General features: G+C 37.2%; 1 protein-coding gene across 1 annotated transcript in view; it reads right to left on the bottom strand.

Annotated features, from left to right (window-relative positions):
• CNTNAP5 (contactin associated protein family member 5) overlaps window positions 1-19797 on the bottom strand; it is a 973836-nt gene that overhangs the window by 426271 nt on the left and 527768 nt on the right. The window lies entirely within an intron of this gene.

The following is a 19797-nucleotide window of genomic DNA, read 5'->3' as shown; positions in this document are numbered from 1 at the left end:
TTGTGGGGCAGAGCAGGCTGTGGACCAGAACTTCCTTTTTCTTTTATTTGCATGCTAATTTAAATGCATCTGCATAGCATATGAGACTGCATCTGCAGATAACTGTAGTCTGGGATAGAAGGGAATCAGTAGCTAATTTAATGCATAGGATGTGAATAACTTCTAAGAGTCGAGCACCCTGAGAGACGTCAGGGATACAATTGGGGGAAAAAGTACACACAGAAACCACGAGGGTGTCCCATGTCATTGGAGACACTTCTAGTCATTTTTTAGATGAAACCAAATTAAGAGAAGAGGCTAATCAATCAGAGTTGGTCGCATCCCTTCCTACATAACTATGCACGTTTCTGTCTAAAATTATCACTTACTGAGGCTTTTCTCCGTTGTTAATTTTTTTTTGTCTGCTTCTCCTTTGGAGTTGATCTCTTTTGATCTTTTTACCCATGGTCCTTAGTCCCTGTAGGGAAGCCTGTATGAAAGTTCAGTTCTTCAGAGGAGGATTATTGGAACATTTGTGCTCAATGCTGACCACACAAAAGGATCGCCTGGGAGCTTTTGAGGAGACAGGTCCCTGGGCCCCACACCAGGTTAATTAAGGCAGACTTTGAGGGTGGCCCCAGTTCCTACAAATTTCAAAGATTCCAAGAGATTCAATTACGCAGCCTGGGTTGAAAGCTACTGTACTGGAAGTTACAGATAGGAAGTGGGGAGGAAGATGGTTGGAAAAGAAAAAGTAAGGCTGATTTAGAGAAGGTAGCCTGGGAACAGATTCCTAAGGAGGCAAAGCTACAGACTCCCTTCTACAGTTCCTCTGACACTCTGTTTTCTACTAAGTACTTTTTCCCATATTTTTCTGTCAATGGCTCACATATAAGCAAGGCTTGGCTTGTTTCTAATTTCTATTGTTTAGTTCATTTTGTGCCTTTTTAAAAATTTATTTATTTTTTAATAGTGAGACATCATGAGGTACTGTTGCAGACTTACACATTTTTGTGCTTGGGTTTCAATTATAAAATGATCAAATCCCATCCCTCCACCAGTGCCCATTTCCCACCACCACGGATACCAGTATCCCTCCCACCCACCCCCATTGCCCCCATCCCCCATTGCCTCTGTAGCAGGCCATTCCCTTTTGTTCTCTCTCTCTTATTGGGTGTTGTGTTTTGCAAAAGAGGCAATGAATGGGTGACAATCATGTTCGGTCTATAGTCTACTTTCAGTGTGGTTCTCCCATCCTGGGAGGATCCTCCCAATACCTTTATTTGATGTTCCCTTCTCTATCTGAGCTCCCTTTTCCTCTAGCATGTGTGGTTGGTCTCCAAGCCATGGAGTAAAATACCTGGTACTAATCTCGGCCATTCTTGGGTGTTAGTCTCCTATTTTGTTACTCTATGTTCCCCAGATTAATGCAATCTTTCTATGTCTATCCCTTTCTTTCTGAGTCATTTCACTTAACATGATACTTTCCATGTAGTATCACTTGTATGTAAATTTCATGACTTCGTCTTTTCTAACAGCTACATAGTACTCCATTGTGTAAATGTACCAAAGTTTCTTTAACCAGTCATCTGTTCTCGGGCACTCAGTTTTTTTCCAGATTCTGGCTATTGTAAAGAGTGCTGCAATGAAAGACAATTGCAGATGTCACTTCAACTATACTTTTTTGCCTCTCTGGGACATATTCCCAGGAGTGGTATTGCTGGATCAAATGAGAGCTCAATTTCTAATTATTTGAGAATCGTCCATACTGTTTTCCAAAAGGGCTGATCCAGCCTGCATTCCCACCAACAGTGAAGGAGTGTCCCTTTCTCGCCACATCCACGCCAGCACTGGTTGCTTTTGTTCTTGTGGATATGGGCCAGTCTCTGTGGGGTGAAATGATATCTCATTGTGGTTTTGATCTGCATCTCCCTGATGATTAATGATGTGGAGCATTTTCTCATGTGCCTTTTAGCCATTTGGATTTCTTCTTTGTGAAAGTTTCTATTCATTTCATCTCCCCATTTTTTGATGGGGTTGAATGTTTTCTTTTTGTGGAGTTCAACTAATTGTGCTGGCAAAACTGGACGGCTACATGCAAAAAAATGGGCTCAGATCTCTGCTTAACTCCATGTAAGAAGCTTCTGCACCTCAAAAGAAACAGTGACCAAAATACAAAGACAGTCTACAGAATGGGAAAGGATATTCGCCAAATATACATCCGATAAGGGGTTAATGTCATTTTGTGCCTTTTAAACCGTTTTGTTTTGTTTAGTTTAGGCACTACACCTAGCAATGCTCAAGGCTTATTGATGGCTCTGTATTCTGGTATCATTCCTGGACATTCAGTGAAGACAAAACGAATACTATAAAGGTTGGGAGGGTTAGAGAGGGAGGGTTCAAATCAGAGACCTGAAAAATAAGTACCTTAATTCCTGAACTATCTATCTCTACAGCCCCCAAAGTTTATTTTTGAAGAAATAGTTATTTTATTTTATTTTATTTTACTTTGCTTTTGGGGGTCTTACCCAGCGATGCTCAGGAGTTTCTCCTGGCTCCAAACTTGGGAATTACTCCTGGTGGGGCTCAGGGTACCATATAGGATTCATGGGATCAAACTCAGGTTAGCCATAAGCAAGGCAAAAGTGCTTGCTATGGCAGGGGGTGGGGAATGGGGGGAGAGGGAAACTGGGGTCATTGGTGATAGAAAATGTACACTGGTGAAGAAATGGGAGTTGGAACATTATATGATCGAAACCAAATGATGAACAACTTTGTAACTGTGTTTCTGTGATTTAGCTAATAAATAAATTTAATCAAAGTGTCTTAAATAGAAAATAAATAAAAACTCAAAATTTTTTGAAAAGGTATAGAAGAACACAATGCCTTTGAGATCAGAAAAATCTCAATGAGGAAATTCTCTGGATATTTAGTAGGATCACTTTAATGCTCTCAGAATGTGTATATAACAGAAAGTGTGACTGTTTCAGAGGGACAACTTGAATTTTTGAGTTATTGTTAGATTATGACAAACACAGGAGTAAATATCATTTGGCATTTCCCAGATTAGCAAAGAATGAAAGTATACTCAGTGGTAGTGGATACAGAAGGAAGCAGGGAACTTAATATGTTCTGATGGAAGCATAAGTTTGTATATTCTTTATTGAAGGAAATATACTATTAAGTATCCCAACCCCTAAAAGTGTCATAGCTCATTTCCTATGAGTTTTATTCTGGAGAATTAATCTCAAATAGTAGTAAAACTGTAAGAAAGATTAATGGTCAAGATAATTCATGGCACCGTATTTATAGGACCAAAATTCACAGTATGTTCACTAAAAATAGCTAAGCTAAGTAAAATATATGATGCGATATAAAACATAATGTAAGCATTAAAAATACAACAGTCAAGAATACTAGTGGTAGTATGAAAAGTGAGATACTCACATATACATTTTAGTATCTGTGGAATGGCTCTTGTTTTGTTAAAAATTGCTCCAAAGAGAAAATACAAAAATTATTTTGAATTACAGAACCACTGATCAAATTTTAGTCTGCTGATTTTTCTTATACAGAATATTGGAAATTTCAAAGTTTCTTAAAAGAAAATGTACAACTGTTGGTCCAGTGCAATAGTATAGTGCATAGGCTGGTTGCTTTGCAGCCCTACACACTGTACCATGTGAGATGCTGGTTTGATCCCCAGCATCCCATATGGTCCCTCAAGCACCAGTAGGAGTAGTTTCTGAGTGCAGGAGTAACCACTGAGAAACACTGGGTGTGACTGAAAAAGCCAAAAAGAAAAATGAAGCACTGTTGAGTCTGACCCAAAAGTGAAAAGGAAATGCACAACTGTTATAATTATTCTTAAAATAACAAAGCATTTTAGTTGAGATCAAGGATAAGAAAACCATTCACTTCAAGTTCTTGATCCCAGTGCTCAAAGCAGCAGCTCTAAGGTTCCAAAATTCAACCTGGTACATTTCTATTTAAAGCACTTTTCAGAGCTCTATCTTTCTGTGCAGACTGGGAACCAAACTAAGTCATATACAATTGTCAAAATGTTCCATATAGAGAAAAATAAGTTTCCAAAAATGCAGGTAAATTATAAATTTAGCTAATAATGCCTATACTGTATTGGATATCTTCATATGTAAGGCTTTTTAAATATATATTGGCTAATTCTCATAGTAGTAGTAAATGACATTTTTTATTGTCATCATGATGTAGATCTAAAACATAAAATTAAGAGAAGGGACCTACATGAGTTTATTTGGCTGCCCTGAAGAAAAGTCATAACCCAAAGGGAGATGCCCAGTTTCTCGATAGAGTTTGTTTTGCTTGCTAAACTCCCACAGTCTGCTGTAGGAATTTCTTTTATGTCCAGATATCTTGGTGTTACTCAATTCAAGTTGGGTTTTATTTATTTCTTTTAGGGAAAAACCTTATTGAGGTAAAACTCACAATTTATTTAATTTAATACTGTTTTTGTGGGTTTTTTTGTAAAGTCACAATGAGACAACTGTCACCATATTAGTTTCAAATCATTCCATAATCCCTGAAATAAATTTTCCTGCTATGTCTCAAACTTGTCATCTTTTTATCTCCAGTAAAAACTAGGCATCTACTTTCTTAGACACATTTGTCTATTCAGAACATTTGATAAAAGAAAAATCACATAACATGCTGCATTTCATGTTTGGCTTCTTTTGTGTTACATAATTATTTGATGTGCACCCTATGTAGTGCCATTGTGTCTATTAATATATTTTAAGACTTATATTCCATTATGTAACGTACAATATTTTATTCATTAATCAATTGATAAAGCTTCAATAAATTGAAGTGTTTTACTATTACATTATATTATTATTTATTATTATTATATTTAAGTGTATATTATTATACATAGTGTTGTTATGTGCTTTAATGCACACTTTTCTTTGTGGATCTATGCTTTTATTTTATGTAAGTGTACACCAATATGACTGACCCAAGTTCGATTCCTCCGCCCCTCTCGGAGAGCCCGGCAAGCTACCGAAAGTATCTTGCCTGCACGGCAGAGCCCGGCAAGCTCCCTGTGATGTATTCGATATGCCAAAGACAGTAACAAGAAGTCTCACGATGGAGACGTTACTGGGCCCATTCGAGCAAATCGATGAACAATGGGAGGACCGTGACCATACATTTTGTAGTACATTTTCTATTTATGTTTGATAACTCTATTTTACCATCTGAAGAACTGTCAGGATACTTTCAACATGTCTTCAACAGTTAACGTACCCACAAGGCATCTTCTTTTTTATTTTTAATTAAAAATATTTTCATATTTTACTCTGCCTCCATTTTTTTCAGTTACAAGACTTTAATATTTGAATTTCAGTCATACAATGATAGAACACCCATTCAAGTATACATTTTTCACCACCAATGTCCCCAGTATCCTTTACCCCTCTCACTCCCCCCCCCCCCCCGCATCTATGGGCATCTATGGCAGACAATTGCCCTCTTACTTTCTCTCTACTTATGGGTATTATGGTTTGCGATAAAGATTACAGATAATGAGAGGCCATCATGTTTGGTCCTTTAACTATTTTCAGCACACATCTCCCATTCTCCCATCTCGAACGATTCCTCCAACTATCATTGACTCTATCCCAGCTGCCTTCTCCCCCAGTTCATAAGGCAGGCTTCCAACTACAGAATAATCTTCCTGGCCCTTGTCTCTACTGTCTCTGGGCATTAGTCTCATGAGTCAGAAAGATAAGGATAGACACAGAATGACTGCACTCATTTGCAGAATATAAAATATCATAATACGAGCGTCTTCTTTTCGAAAGCACAGAGTTAATACTTTTGCCCCTCCTTTTATAGATATTTGAGTTCCAAGGAATAATTACCAAGATATCTGGACATAAAAGAAATTCCTACAGCAGATTCCAGAAGTTTAGCAAGAAAACATGCTATTTTCTCTCTCAGTATGTTCACTTAAGCCTAACATTAGAATTCTGGGTATTGTTATTTTACTTTCAGTTTCTATTTTAGTAAATATAAATAACCTAATATATGAGAACTTCATATCCCTATCCCATTGGGTGAGACTGACAGTTACTATTGTGGTTTCCTAAACAATGTTGTGTTTGTTTTTAATAGGATTCTGGTCATCATCCCTGACTTGGTAGATGTCAGTAATAGTCATCCATCCTGCTACCCCAATAGTAAAGGGACTGTAGTGATTATCTACTTTGGTGGAGAATAAACTGGATTCAGTAAATGTTTTTTATTGAGGTTTAAGACACTAGTCTGACTTTCTTCTATGTCTGCCTCTCTTCTTTTACTTCTCTGTGTTTTTCTCTCTGTCTCTATGTTTCTCTCTCAATTTCTTGCTGTTAAACATTGGTAAATTAATAATAAATCATTATATTCCAGGTTTCATCTTCTATTATTATCTTTCTTAGTAATTTGAAAATAGAACTTAAATCAAGTTCCAGGTATTCTAAGCATGCCCCATTATAGTCACATGTAGACTTCAAATATGTAACTCGGATAGAAGAAAGTCCCCAAGACTATTTCTAATTCTGGAAATAAATTGTTACAGATTTCTTTAATATCTTTATTAGCCTGTAGCCCCTAGATTAAGGCCCTGCCACTTACAATTTCCATGGAATTAGAATTCTTAATCTTACATCTCTTTCTTCATTTGCAAGACAGGCATAGAGACAGACAGACACAGAGAAAGGAACAGAAAGAGAGACTGGATTGGAAATTTCTAGGTTTTATCTTCCCTTGAAAAAACAATTCATTATGCTCTCATATTCTGTTATACTTACCATTGCTAAATAATTAAAATATATTTTCTAATTTTTGAGGGAAACCAATAAGAGATATATAACTAACTGAAGAAAACTATTTAAATGTGTGCATTTCATTTAATAATACCACTATGCTACAATTTAGATTCTGAATTCTTTTTCTCTCTTGGGGACCATCAGTCTATCAGTTATCACAGGCTCATAGCAAATAACCTTCCCATTGAGTTATAATGCCTGGAGAATGAAATTCAAACCCTTTAGCTTGGCAGTCTAAAACCTCTATAATCAAATTTTCCTCTATCTTCCCAATCTTGGATACCAATATCCCTACATAGACATCTGAATCTAATAAGAATTGTAGATTCATTAGAACACATCGTGAATTCAACTTAACTAATTGGAGATAGATCAGTCTCTATTGACTTGAAAAATTTTCCCTGTTACCCCAATATCCAAATGCATCTCCCAATCCATCATTGTTCATGTGCTATTGTAGTGTTTTCCCTTCAAAACTATATGAAAAAGACATATGTATACATTTTTACTTCCTATCATAATCACCTAACATAGAACAGACTTTATATTAAAAATGCTATGTATTTGAGTAAGTTAATAAAGGATATAAAATAAGCAGCATTTTGTCAACTGGTCCACAATATAGTGACTTCTCCTAAATTTATTAAGCACCCACTGTCTGATCTAATCATTTAGTTCATATTATTTATTGCCTTGTACTACTAATTAACAATTTATCTCTGTTAAGTCTTATATCCTCAATGAGATTACAAGTTCCTGGGGGTCCGAGTCTGAGTCATGTTTTGGTATCCTGTCAGGATCAACAGGGCAACTTGGTGCCCTCTCTAAATGCTCCTTGATTGATTGAACATCACACTAGCTGAATCTCCATGGCCAAGTGTCAGCAGCAGGGCTGTCTCTAGCACATGAGTCATAAATCACATAAAGCTTTCCAACTTCTTGATCCTAGCTCACATGTCAAGGTAACCCAGCTATTGTAAAATCATGGTCAGTACATGAGAAAAACACATCTGGGTTTAGCCTTCACCACAGTCATATAGGAAATGTAGCCTGTTCACAGTTGAAAATGAAGGTGCTGTTCTCTTAACTTGGATGTTCTGCTCAAACCTCTATATGAGATAAACTCAACTCAACTTCAGAGATGGTTATTTCTATACCATGTCCTGGATACATCCAAACTTTATACTTTAGTCAAAAATAGTACCTCATCTTTTGTCTATCACCCTTTATGCACTGTGACCTAAATATCCTAAACTTCTTCTGAAGTCTTACACATCTAGATCTCCTTCTCTTTCTATCTTATTGGAGCATCCTTTTCTTCCATTTTTAGTAAAATACTATCAATTCTTTGATTTGTTTTAGGGTCACACCCAGTGGTGCTCACAGTTGCTCCTGATGCAGTGCTCCTGAATCTTTTGGAGGTACTAATGAAAGAAGAAACTTCAGTTTACCTTTGCCAGCTGCTGTGAGCAGTTCTGTTTTTTTTTTTTTTACTTTTTTGCGAATTCCTGAGTTCTTTGTGATAAATAAGGATTTAGCAATTGCCCATCAGAAAATTCTGCTCCAGCCTTTAAGTTCACCTAGAGGCTAAGATTAATGGGCAATAGGCAAATGTCCAAACAAGAATCTGTTGAATCCTGGCATTCTCTAGTAACATTCTTTTCAATTGATAAGAAATGCAAAGAGCCCAATTTTCATTGAAAGGGCCTACACAAAAACCCCTTATCTGTAACTCCTCTGCATTCTCTGTAACACAAAGACTAATTTAGTCCCATACTAAGTTTTACTGTACATAAAGAGTTCATTTTCCTTCGTCTTATACTTTCCAACAAACTCTGTGCTTTCCAACTCTGAATCTAAGTATCTTTATTACTCAATATTTTCATTTTTGAAAATATTGAAGAACCCGGGGATCATGAATGAACAGACACTCGCCCTCAAGGTTCCAGCACTATCTGTATCACTCTGGAGACTGTATGTGGTGTTAGGAATTGAAAAGAGTCCAGTTGAATGCAAGGCAAGAGCCTTTATTTCTGTACTATATATTTGACCCCAAATTCTTCTAATCTTATTAATGTTGTTTGTCTCTATCCAAAGAAGGCTTCATAACTCATCAATTCTGGTGTCTATTGTGTTTTCCATTCTATATTCTATGCACACATAAATCCTAAGTATATGTCTTATTGCACAGTAAGTGCCCCTTTTTGATACCTTTCAAATAGTTTCTATGAGCTTCTGCAGGGCAATGCCTCTATACTCAATTTAGAATTTAGTACTAGCACAAAGTGAATCTTTCAAAAGTTTTCTGAATTAAACAGAATCACAATTAATTGAGGAGTAAATTATTAAAGCAGAGAGTATTAGACACATTAAAGAAAATGATAGCAGATTTTACTATTAAACTGTTAAGCCATCACATTGGGCTGGAGCAATAGCATAGCTCATAGGGCATTTGCCTTGTAGGCAGACAACATGGCCAATCCGAGTTCTATTCCTCCACCCCTCTCGGAGAGCCCAGCAAGCTACAGAGAGTATCTCACCCTCACAGCAAAGCCTGGATAGCTACCTGTGATGTATTCGATATGCCAAACACAGTAACAACAAAGTTTCACAATGGAGATGTCACTGGGCCTGCTCGAGAAAATCGGTGAACAGCGGGAGGACAGTGACAGTGACAGCCATCATGTTAAAAACCTAATTTCCTGAGATAGTTTTTTTTTTTCTTTTTGGGCCACACCAGAGATGCACAAGGCTTAATCCTGGTTCATACACTAAGGTATTACTCCTGGAGGTGCTCAGTGGACCATATGGGATGCTGGAAATCGAATCCAGGTTGGCCATGTGCAAAGCAAAAGCTCTACCCGCTGTGCTATCACTCCACACCCACCTCCTGAGCTACTTTTTGAGTGCATGGTGAAGTAAAAAGAATTTTAGCAAATCAAATGTTTCCATCAGTTTTACCCAGATCTTAAAAAAAAAAGACAAAAGCAAAAGACTGAACTGTCCCAAAGAATACTACTTCTATAAGCATTCACAACATTTTAGTTTATAAAGCTTAGGCAATTGTACATCTCAGTTTTCCATGGAAAGGAATATCTCATTGTATACTTCTCTTCTGAAACTGTGTTTCAGAAGGAAATCTGTGTTCGTCCACACAGCTTGTTGTGACAATTATGGTTCATCATCTATGCATTTATTTGTCCTTGCTAATAGGAGTTTTTAATTATTATTATCTTGGTTAAAACAGGCATAATGACAACTTAACTGAGCAAGGAAAAAGTTCATGTCATCATCATGATTACTCAGTCTGCAGATGGTGGCTATATATAAATAAATTCTACGGAAAAAAGGCAATATTTGGAGACCAGATCTATTAATTTCAGGACGGTAGCCTAAATACATCTGGTCACAATTATTAATCAAGATAAGCACTTCCATCCTGCAAGAAGCAGGACTCCCACCTATTTCTCCACCTCTGGAAGCTTCACTGGCCTTTATCTAATTTGTGTTTCCATTGAAGATGCTCATCCCTGGTTTTGACACATGTTGCAGCATATAATTGTTGCAACATGAACATTAGAGATCAGTATAACCCATTTATAATTAAAATGATATTATTCAAAACTGCTTAAAACATCAACTCAGCTAATCCATTCATTCATATAGTTGCTCATACATGCAAAAGTGATTGAGGACTTGTTATAAGAAAGATGTTGACTAGATCTTAAGGAAAATACTGAGTAAAGAAAAGTAGTATTCTTGGCCCATAGATCCTAAAATTCTAGTGATGAATGCTATATATATATATATATGTGTGTGTGTATATTACATATACATTGCTGTTACCTGAATTGTATCACCCCAAATTTATATAATGTAGCCTTAACTCTCAGTACCTAAGAATGTCTGTGTATATAAAGCATTGCCTGTTATAAAATGATGAAATTAGATCATATTGATGCTCACCAATCCAATATAACTAGGGACCCAAGGAGAAGAACTTAGAACAAGTATGGGCACAAGTGCGGTTTACATGAAAATAAATGTGAGAATAAAATTATCTACATGCCACAAGATATATTCTCAAAAGAAGTCAACACTGATAATACCTTGATCTTCAACTCTATGCACAAGAACTATAAGAAAGTTTTTGTTTTACTAACAACAGAATACAAATATTGTGTTGTACTTTTTAATGGCAGTAGTCCTAATAGATTATCACATACACATACATATACTTAGGTCAATTTCTGCAAAAGAGAGTGTATAGAAGAATGTATGGTAATCTGGTATCTGTCAATTTGGGGGAGGATGTTTTGAGAAAATATCAACTAAAATCAATTTTGAAAGATAAATTAGTGGCTGGTTTGTGTATAACTTAAAAATGGCAATTTGAAATTTAACTATAATATCCAATAATTATGAAGCATTGGTTATGACATGGCTTAAGGTTCTATAGGATCTCTGCATTGTATTTCGGGGTCCCTAAGATGTATTTCCAGGAATAGTATTACTGGATCTTATGGAAGCTTATTTCTAGTGTTTTTGAGGAAAGTGCACATTATTTTCCATAAAGACTGGATCAGTCCGCATTGCCACCAGCAGTGACTGAGAGTTGCTTTCTCCCCACATCCACAACTGAACTGTTTGTTCTTGTTCATTTTGATGGGTGAAAAAAGAAGCTATTCTACAACTACAAATGGAATACTCTGAGATTCTTAGGAAAAATAAAATCACAAAATTTGCTTATACATGGATGGACATGCAGAGTATCGTGCTAAGTGAAATGGATAAGAGAATGAGGAACAAACATTGAAAGATTGCACTGATTTGCAAGATATTAAAATGTATTATAAGGAAAATAACCAGAGATAATAGAAATGAAGGCAAGGAGGAATCATCTAAGGTAGGAAGCACGCTACAGATGTGGGGGTGTGGGGGAGGGGAGTGAATTTAGGACAGAGAGGGGATCCCTATGACAATGATAGGTGAAAATTATCACTCTGGACATGATCTGGGTTCTGAAAGTGATATACATGGTATCATTTAAGTAACACTATTGCAAACCACAGTGCCTTAAAAGAAAAAAAATGGAGAGAGAGAGAAGAAGGGAGGGAGGGAGGGAGAGAGAGAGGGAGGCAGGGAAGGAGGGAGGGGAGGAGGAAGAGAGACAGAGAGAGAGAGGCAGGATGGGAGAGGGGTAGAGAAAAACTGGGACATTAATGGAATAAAATGCCCACTGATGAAGGGAGGGTGCTGGAACATTATGCGACTGAAATTCAATTACGAACAACTTTGTAACTGTATCTCAAAGTTACAGTTTGAATCAACTGTAGTGAATCAACAACAAAAATTTTTAAAAAAGGTTCTTTTGAATCTCATTATCCCTTCAACTAGAGAAAGAACAAGTAAGTCACAGAAATATACGAAGTACGGAAAATCAATGATTAGGATAGTTGGTGACATTTTGGAGTGTCTTTTACATAGTACCAATCTAGAAATATTAGTAAAATAAGAAGCATTAAAGAAATACACACCATTGCTTGCAACTAGAATTGATGGGATGTATGGACATGGAATCTGATCTTCACTAAGCCATTTGTGTCAACTGAAAACTTCCCTATGGAGTCCAGTTGGTTTCTGGAATTTCTAGTCACCATTTCTTTTTGACCATTTTCTATAGTCTATAGCTGGTTTTCCTTTCCCACTTTCCAGCTGTTGACAATTTAACAGTATGTAGTTGTCATGTTCAGATCTCACAGTTTAGAGATGAGTTCTTCAACTTTTTCAGTATCTTTTTAGGTCACACCCGGCAATGCACAGGGGTTATTCCTGGCTCTGCACTCAGAAACTACTTCTGGCAGTGTTCAGGGGACCATATGGGGTGCTGGGAATCAAACTCAGGTCAGCAGCATGCAAGGCAAACATCCTACCTGCTGTGCTATTGCTCTAGCCCTTTCAGTATCTTTTTTATGAAGGTACTCAAAACAAAAACAAACACTGCCCTCCCGTTTTCCATCGATTTCCTAGAGCGGGCCCAGTAATATCTCCATTTTGAGACTTACTGTTACTGTGTTTGGCATATTGGATACATCATGGGTAGCTTGCTAGGTTTTGCTGTGCAGGCAAGATACTCTATGTAGCTTGCAGGGCTCTCCTAGAGGGGAGGAGGAATCGTTCCGGCTGGCTGCTTGCAAGGCAAACACCCTACTGCTCTGCTATTGCTCCATGCACAGCTGGTAGTGCATTTACCTTGCACACGATCGACCTGGGTTCGATTCCCAGCATCCCATATGGTCCCCTGAGCTACCACCAGGAGTAATTCCTGAGTGCAGAGCCAGGAGTAACTCCTGTGCCTCGCCAGGTGTGACTCAAAAAGCAAAAAAAAGAAAGATATTCATTTTTTGAATCTTGAAAATTACACTCTGTGTTTAATGCCTCTAGTAATATTATGGTATTGATATCTAGCCATAATCTATGCCTCTGGAAAACTACGAATAAAACAGGAATCAAACAAACTATAGTCTCTGCCTTGGGACCTGAGAGATGGTATAGTAGGTAGGGAATTTACCTTGCATAAAATAGACCAGAATTCAATTTCTGGCACTTCATATAATCCGCTGAACCTGTGGAGCATGACTATGGGCAATGGAGTAGATAAGACCCGCCCTTGCAAATCCATCCTGGTGCGAGGCCCGGCAGAAGGCAGAATATGGACAATGTTGGCAAGAACAGGGTTTCAGAAACAGGTGCCCGGCCTTGAGCCTCATTCAATCTCCTACACACGTGTACCTGAGACACAGAAACGATCATGTCCACTTAGCGAGTGATCCTGAACACAGCATCTAGCCTTGAATGGGATTGGTCCAGGGCAAAGCAGAGCAGAAAAGGTATTTGGCCAACAATGCTGAACGTTATATGATTGGGCCTTCCTATAAGCCGATACCCTCTTTAAAATATGTGTGTATCTGGCAATAAAGTTAACAGCCATCAGCTGTTTCCGGAGGGTGTTTCTCCGTGCCTGTTATTGTTCACCCCATATCTGCCCTGACCCAGTGCGCAAAGTGTCTGGGCACCTTGAGCAAAAACTGTTCCCCAACATGAACCCACCCTGAGCTAAGTAAGAGCCAGGACTAAGTGCTAAACACTGCTGGACAAAAAAATACAAAAATAGTTTTTTCCCAAAAGTTGTCACACTGTTATTTGACCTTACTTATGCTTGCCCTACTTATTGTAGTAAATCATTTTTATAAAAAGCCTATCTATAATAAAACTTGTCTCATAATTGAAGACTTTATGATGTCTTGGTCTCGTTTTGCTTTCAAAAATGGCTATAGTATTGTTTATGTATTAATATAGTTTGAAAGTTCTATGTTTTCTGATAGGCTCATGTGTGTGTGTGTGTGTGTGTGTGTGCGCATGCACGCTCATAGGATCACACACACGCATACCCCACATATACACTTACCTAGTATGATTTAAAGAATACCAAACATATTTTTAGCTTTGAAAAGGTTTCAGAATCTTTGGCTTCTATCTCTTTGTAGGAAGATTAGATGCATAACCTTTCTGAAATATTGGAGCATCTCATTCACAAAAATCATCACAATAAAGAGTGTAAATTGACTTTTCTTAATCTTCCAAATGAACCATAATTTGGAGAGTTGAAAATTGTGATATTTGGTCAAAGGATTTACCATAAATATCTCCTGAATCATAGGCATTTGTCCTAGTTTTAAAAGAAAACTGTTGAGTCAGTCATTTACATGGCTGTAGATGGATAGGATTGATGGATTGATGCATTCTTCATCAAGAACCAGAAGGGACATTGGTTATTCTGAGTTTCCTTTAGCTAAAGAGTACAATAACACTGCCAAAACAAGACTTAATTACATTCTGGATCTATGCAGAGCAGGACTAGACTGGACCTCTGACTGCTAAAGACTGTGTTAACAGGTCTTTGCCCAGACTCCCATTTCAACAAGAAGCTGACATTTGAAAAGTGCTATAGCTAAGAAAATAAGACTGAAGATTGCAATGACTAAAACCTCTACATTTTCCCCCTATTTTCATTTCTCAGCATTCTCCCACTAGAAAAATAAAAATAACATTGAAATGACAGATTAGTTTCAGAATAATTATAGTGGTGCCAGTCTTTCCTTTATATTACTTAATGTTTTACTTAAAATTCTAAACACTCTGTCCCTATTTTCTAAAAAAAAATATAAGCCAAAAAAGATTCTGTTATCTCTATGCACTTTCCTGCTTCCTTAGTAATTCAGAGTGGTTAGGATAATGTCAATCTCCATTCTAAGTATCTTTTCTAAAATCTTTGAAATGACAAACTCAAAACAAAACAAATACTCTCCCATTGTTCACTGATTTTGCTCGAACGGGCCCAGTAACGTCTCCATTTTGAGACTTCTTGTTACTGTGTTTGGCATATCGAATACATCACAGGTAGCTTGCCAGGCTTTGCTGTGCGGGCAAGATACTCTCGGTAGCTTGCCGGGCTCTTCGAGAAGGGCAGAGGAATCGAACCCGGCTTGGCCAGGTTGGCTGCGGGCAAGGCAAATGCCCTACCGCTGTGCTATTGCTCCAGCCCATGAAACGACAATCATTAATTTATTTAAAAAATTAATGGCATCAAGAGGCATCAAGAACCAAATATGGACTTGAGAAAGAGAATGGCCCCAAACCATGACACAAAGAACTTAAGGAAAGTGTCAAAGAAAAAGAGCTGACTTCTAATTGTGATAGAAATACAAGTAGGAAATCTAAGTGTTTGTTCACTTATTTGATTGTCTGACTTCAAGCAGAACTCCTAGAATCTTTTCTTCATATCCTGATGCAGTCCTTTAATTTCATGTCAGGTTTAAGGAAGAAGGAGCTATTAAACTAGGAAATGCTATCTCCAGAATCAAGAATACAATCTTTGTAAGCATAAAGATATTTACTTGTAGTATCTCATGCTACTTAGCAGTCAGTCTCTAAATCATAAACTCAACGAATATTAAGCATTTAAAAAGATATTGGAAAAGTTTGTCATATGTTTTGGGGGTGTTTTTTTTGTTTGTTTGTTTGTTTTTGTCACAATCGCAATGCATTGGAATTACTCCTGGCTCTGCACATAGGAATTACTTCTGGAAGGGTTCAGTGGATCATATGGGATGCCAGGGAATAAACCTGATCAATCATAGGTAAGGCAAGTGTCCTAACTCCTATACTAATTATCTGGCCCAGTATGTCATATATTCTTGATGAATATTTGGATATGTGTGTGGATATCTATCTCTTCCACTTAATATTCCACTTATTAATATAATCAGTCATCATTATATGGTCACAGAGCAAAATATTTTGGAAAGATACAACGTTAGATTCTAAATAGGCTTATTTTTCTTTAATACCCATTATCTTTTCTCTAAAGCAGAGTTTCTTTACACTTGAATCAGTCAAACATTTAACAATTTAAAGTATTTAAAGAGATAAATGTGGTGAGAAGAAAATGCAATGTGAATTTTCAAAAGAACAAAAAGCTGTGAATCCAAAAGAGAGATCTGCATTTGATGAGCCTCTTTATCACAGAGACCCCCTCCACCACCCCCCCCCCCCCGCAAATCCTTAATAGGCCATTAAAAGTGTGTTAAACTCTGAAAAAAGGAGGCAGTATACAAAGGATTTATTCATGTGCCTCACTATTTTAGTTTCAAATAAATATTTGTGTTCCTTGGGTTTCCTGTTCCATAACACATGGTACTACACTATTCTCTTCGGTATGCTAGGTGTTGAGTGTCACCAGTAGTCCTAAATATAATTACTGGGACAATAGCCATTTCTTTGTACTTTTTCATAGGTGTTTTCATCCCTTAGAAAAGCAACATGATCCTAACTATTCTGAAAACTACTTCTCAGAAATATAAGGAGGAAGCATTTTGTTCTTTGTGTGTTTATATATCTGTTCTTTATCCACCCTTACTCGGGGTTAAAAGAAAAAAAAAGACCTTGAGCAGACACAATATCATAATTTATTTCAAAGAAAAATGAAAGTACAATTTTCTAAACCTTGACAATTCTTTCTGGTGAAAGAATCAGGCATGAGCTTTCCTATACAAACTCCAAGACCTCAGTCAGCACATTTTAAGATCTTCCTTTTATTTGCTTCATTTTTTGAGAGACAGGTCTAAAATAACTGATGATTTCCCTGCCATTCTGTAGCTGGGTAACATGGCAGCTTTTACCAGCTTGTCTCTCGGTCATAAATGCTTTTTAATGGACTGACATGTGCTTAATAACACAGGCAGCACCTGGATGCTTTAGAGCAAAATGCCACTAGGGCCTATACAATATTAAAACTGCATTTTTGACCTGAGGCCTACAAGGCTCTATATTCCAACACCTCAACAATTAAGAGAGAAGCAGTCTGGTGCCAGCTCACATTTTTCTTCTTCAAATAAGGAGGATTGAGGCTTAACTTTTATAACTCTGAGCATGAAAAATATTATGTTTCTAAGTGATTAACTCACCTCCATTACTGGAAATCTTATAAATTTTGTAAAAGTACTGTGACTGCACAAATTCACTTGGCTTTTATGATTCTACTGAGTGAATGAGGTCCCTTCTGTCTATATGTCTTAATTCTGGATGGAAGAGAAAAAAATTACTTGATAATCCCTAAAACTTATACTAAAGATTTTATATGCACGGTATCACTTAATCACTACAATAGTCTTATGATATAAGATATTCTTTTATCCTAGATAGGCAGACTTTAAGATGATATTCGGCGATCCATGTCATCCAAAACATGTGCCCCTGGCTTAAACATAGGTTGGGCTTAATCACTTACATGTAGTTAAAAGAATGATTAAACTGATAAGATGCCAGTTCAGTGATAATAAAAAGTCAGTACTTTTGTCTTTGATGCCTTAAGTAATATTTTTATTACTTTTTTCCCTAACAGTTGTCCTTTCCGACCTTGTTTCTTTTGTGTTCCCTTTCCAATCAGCTACCCCCTTGTCTTATGCCATGGCCCCCATTTAAGTGGTTTTTATTTGAAGCATTTATTTGTGATATAAGTGATATTTGTTTATTAGAATATTCTGGGTCCCCTGAGAAACTCTGCTCTAGCTCACTCTTTCTTAAATCACTCACTCTAGGATAAGTATCTGGCACTACATGAGAACCTTCTAGAAAGGCCTTGCAGATACTCTTGAAATGGATCTTCTTTTTTTTTTGCTTTTTTTTTTGGGTCACATCCAGCAATGCACAGGAGTTACTCCTGGCTCTGCACTCAAGAGTTACTCCTAGCGGTGCTCAGGGGACCATATGGGATGCTGGGAATCGAACCCGGGTCAGCCGCGTGCAAGGCAAATGCCCTACCCGCTGTGCTATCTCTCCAGCCCGAAATGGATCTTTTAAGGTCTGCCAAAGTTTGCATGAGTTATACTGAAAACAAATCTATCCCATCTGAATCTTGGAATTGACTTATATGACTTACATAGGAAGTCAAGACTGCCAATGACTTACATGCAGTCTTATGAGTGATCTTGAGCCAGAGTATATAGCGAAGTACCCCCTGGATTCATGATCCATCAAAATAGAGTAATAATGAATGCTGTTTCAACCTCAAAATATTGCTATAATTAGTTACACCACAATAAATGATTCACACTGATTTACACATGAATTAAATACAGAAATTTTATTCAGGGTCACAAGATAATAAGGAGAAAATATCTATCTATTATAGATGGATAGATAGATAGATAGATAGATAGATAGATAGATAGATAGATAGTTTTGAAACCATACCTGGTGGTTCTCAGGGCTCAGTCAGGGACCACTTCTGCCATAGCTTCAGGGACCATATAGAATGCTGGAGGTTGACTGCACACAAGGAAACTACCTTATCCATTATGCTATCTCCCTGGCCCAAAAGGGGGCATATTTTTGACGGATCCATCTGACATCCAGAACTAGGGGTTCAGTCTCTTATTATTTATTTCCACTAATGATCCCCCATGGTCTGATCTGATCTTGACTTTCTGTCATGTCCTTTACTATTTGACAAGGCTTATTTGAATTAAAAACCATAATCCAGTAAGGGGTTGGGGCTTAAAATTCATATTTAATAGACCAATATAGCTTAATCCAGATTAGATACTGGCCCTAGGTACATGGATGGGATAGAATTTATTCAGACTTATAGTCAGGGTAGCTCTTCAAATAATTGTTGACTTAAAAATCACACCTTAACTACTATTTCAATGCTAGCACATAGTCTGATGTCAGTGAGTACTATGCAAATAAGCAAAACATCCAGCTTTTAGAATGACAAAAATTAGTTGGAATATAAAGAATGGAGAAGGGGGGGAGAAAGCTCTACAGTTTAGTGTTGAATAAACAACAGGTGAATGAGCCAGAAGACTGAAAAGCATAATTTGTTCCTAACTCTGTGAATCTGAGAATCTACTTGATTTGCTGGGTAAAAAGAAAAAAATGAGTGAGTTTTCTAAACTTCAATTATTTGAGAATCACTGATAATAGGTTAGCCACACTTACATGCTGCATGTATTAGTAATCATTTATCTGGTATCTTAAATTTTTATTTTAAAATGTATAAAAGACTTTTTTTTATTTATTTAAAATAAAAGTATAGCACTGTAGCACTGCCCTCCCATTGTTCATCAATTTGCTCGAGTGGGCCCAGTAACATCTCCGCTGTGAGACTTGTTGTTAGTGTGTTTGGCTTATGAAATACAGCACAGGCAGCTTGCCAGGCTTTGCCATGTGGGCAAGATACTCTCAGTAGCTTGCCAGGATATCTGAGAGGGGCAGAGGATTTGAACTCAGGTCAGCCAAGTTGGCCACATGCAAGGCAAACGCCCTACCACTGTGCTATCGCTCCAATTAGTGCCATGGTAGTATAGTACACAATGAAAAAATAGATGGATGTCAGACAAATTCA

The sequence above is a fragment of the Sorex fumeus genome, unplaced genomic scaffold (assembly GCF_029834395.1).
Source record: "Sorex fumeus unplaced genomic scaffold, SorFum_2.1 ptg000009l, whole genome shotgun sequence".
NCBI classification, from domain to species: Eukaryota; Metazoa; Chordata; class Mammalia; order Eulipotyphla; family Soricidae; genus Sorex; species Sorex fumeus.
Note: the sequence above shows the minus strand (reverse complement) of the source record. Positions and strands in the feature narration are given on the sequence as shown.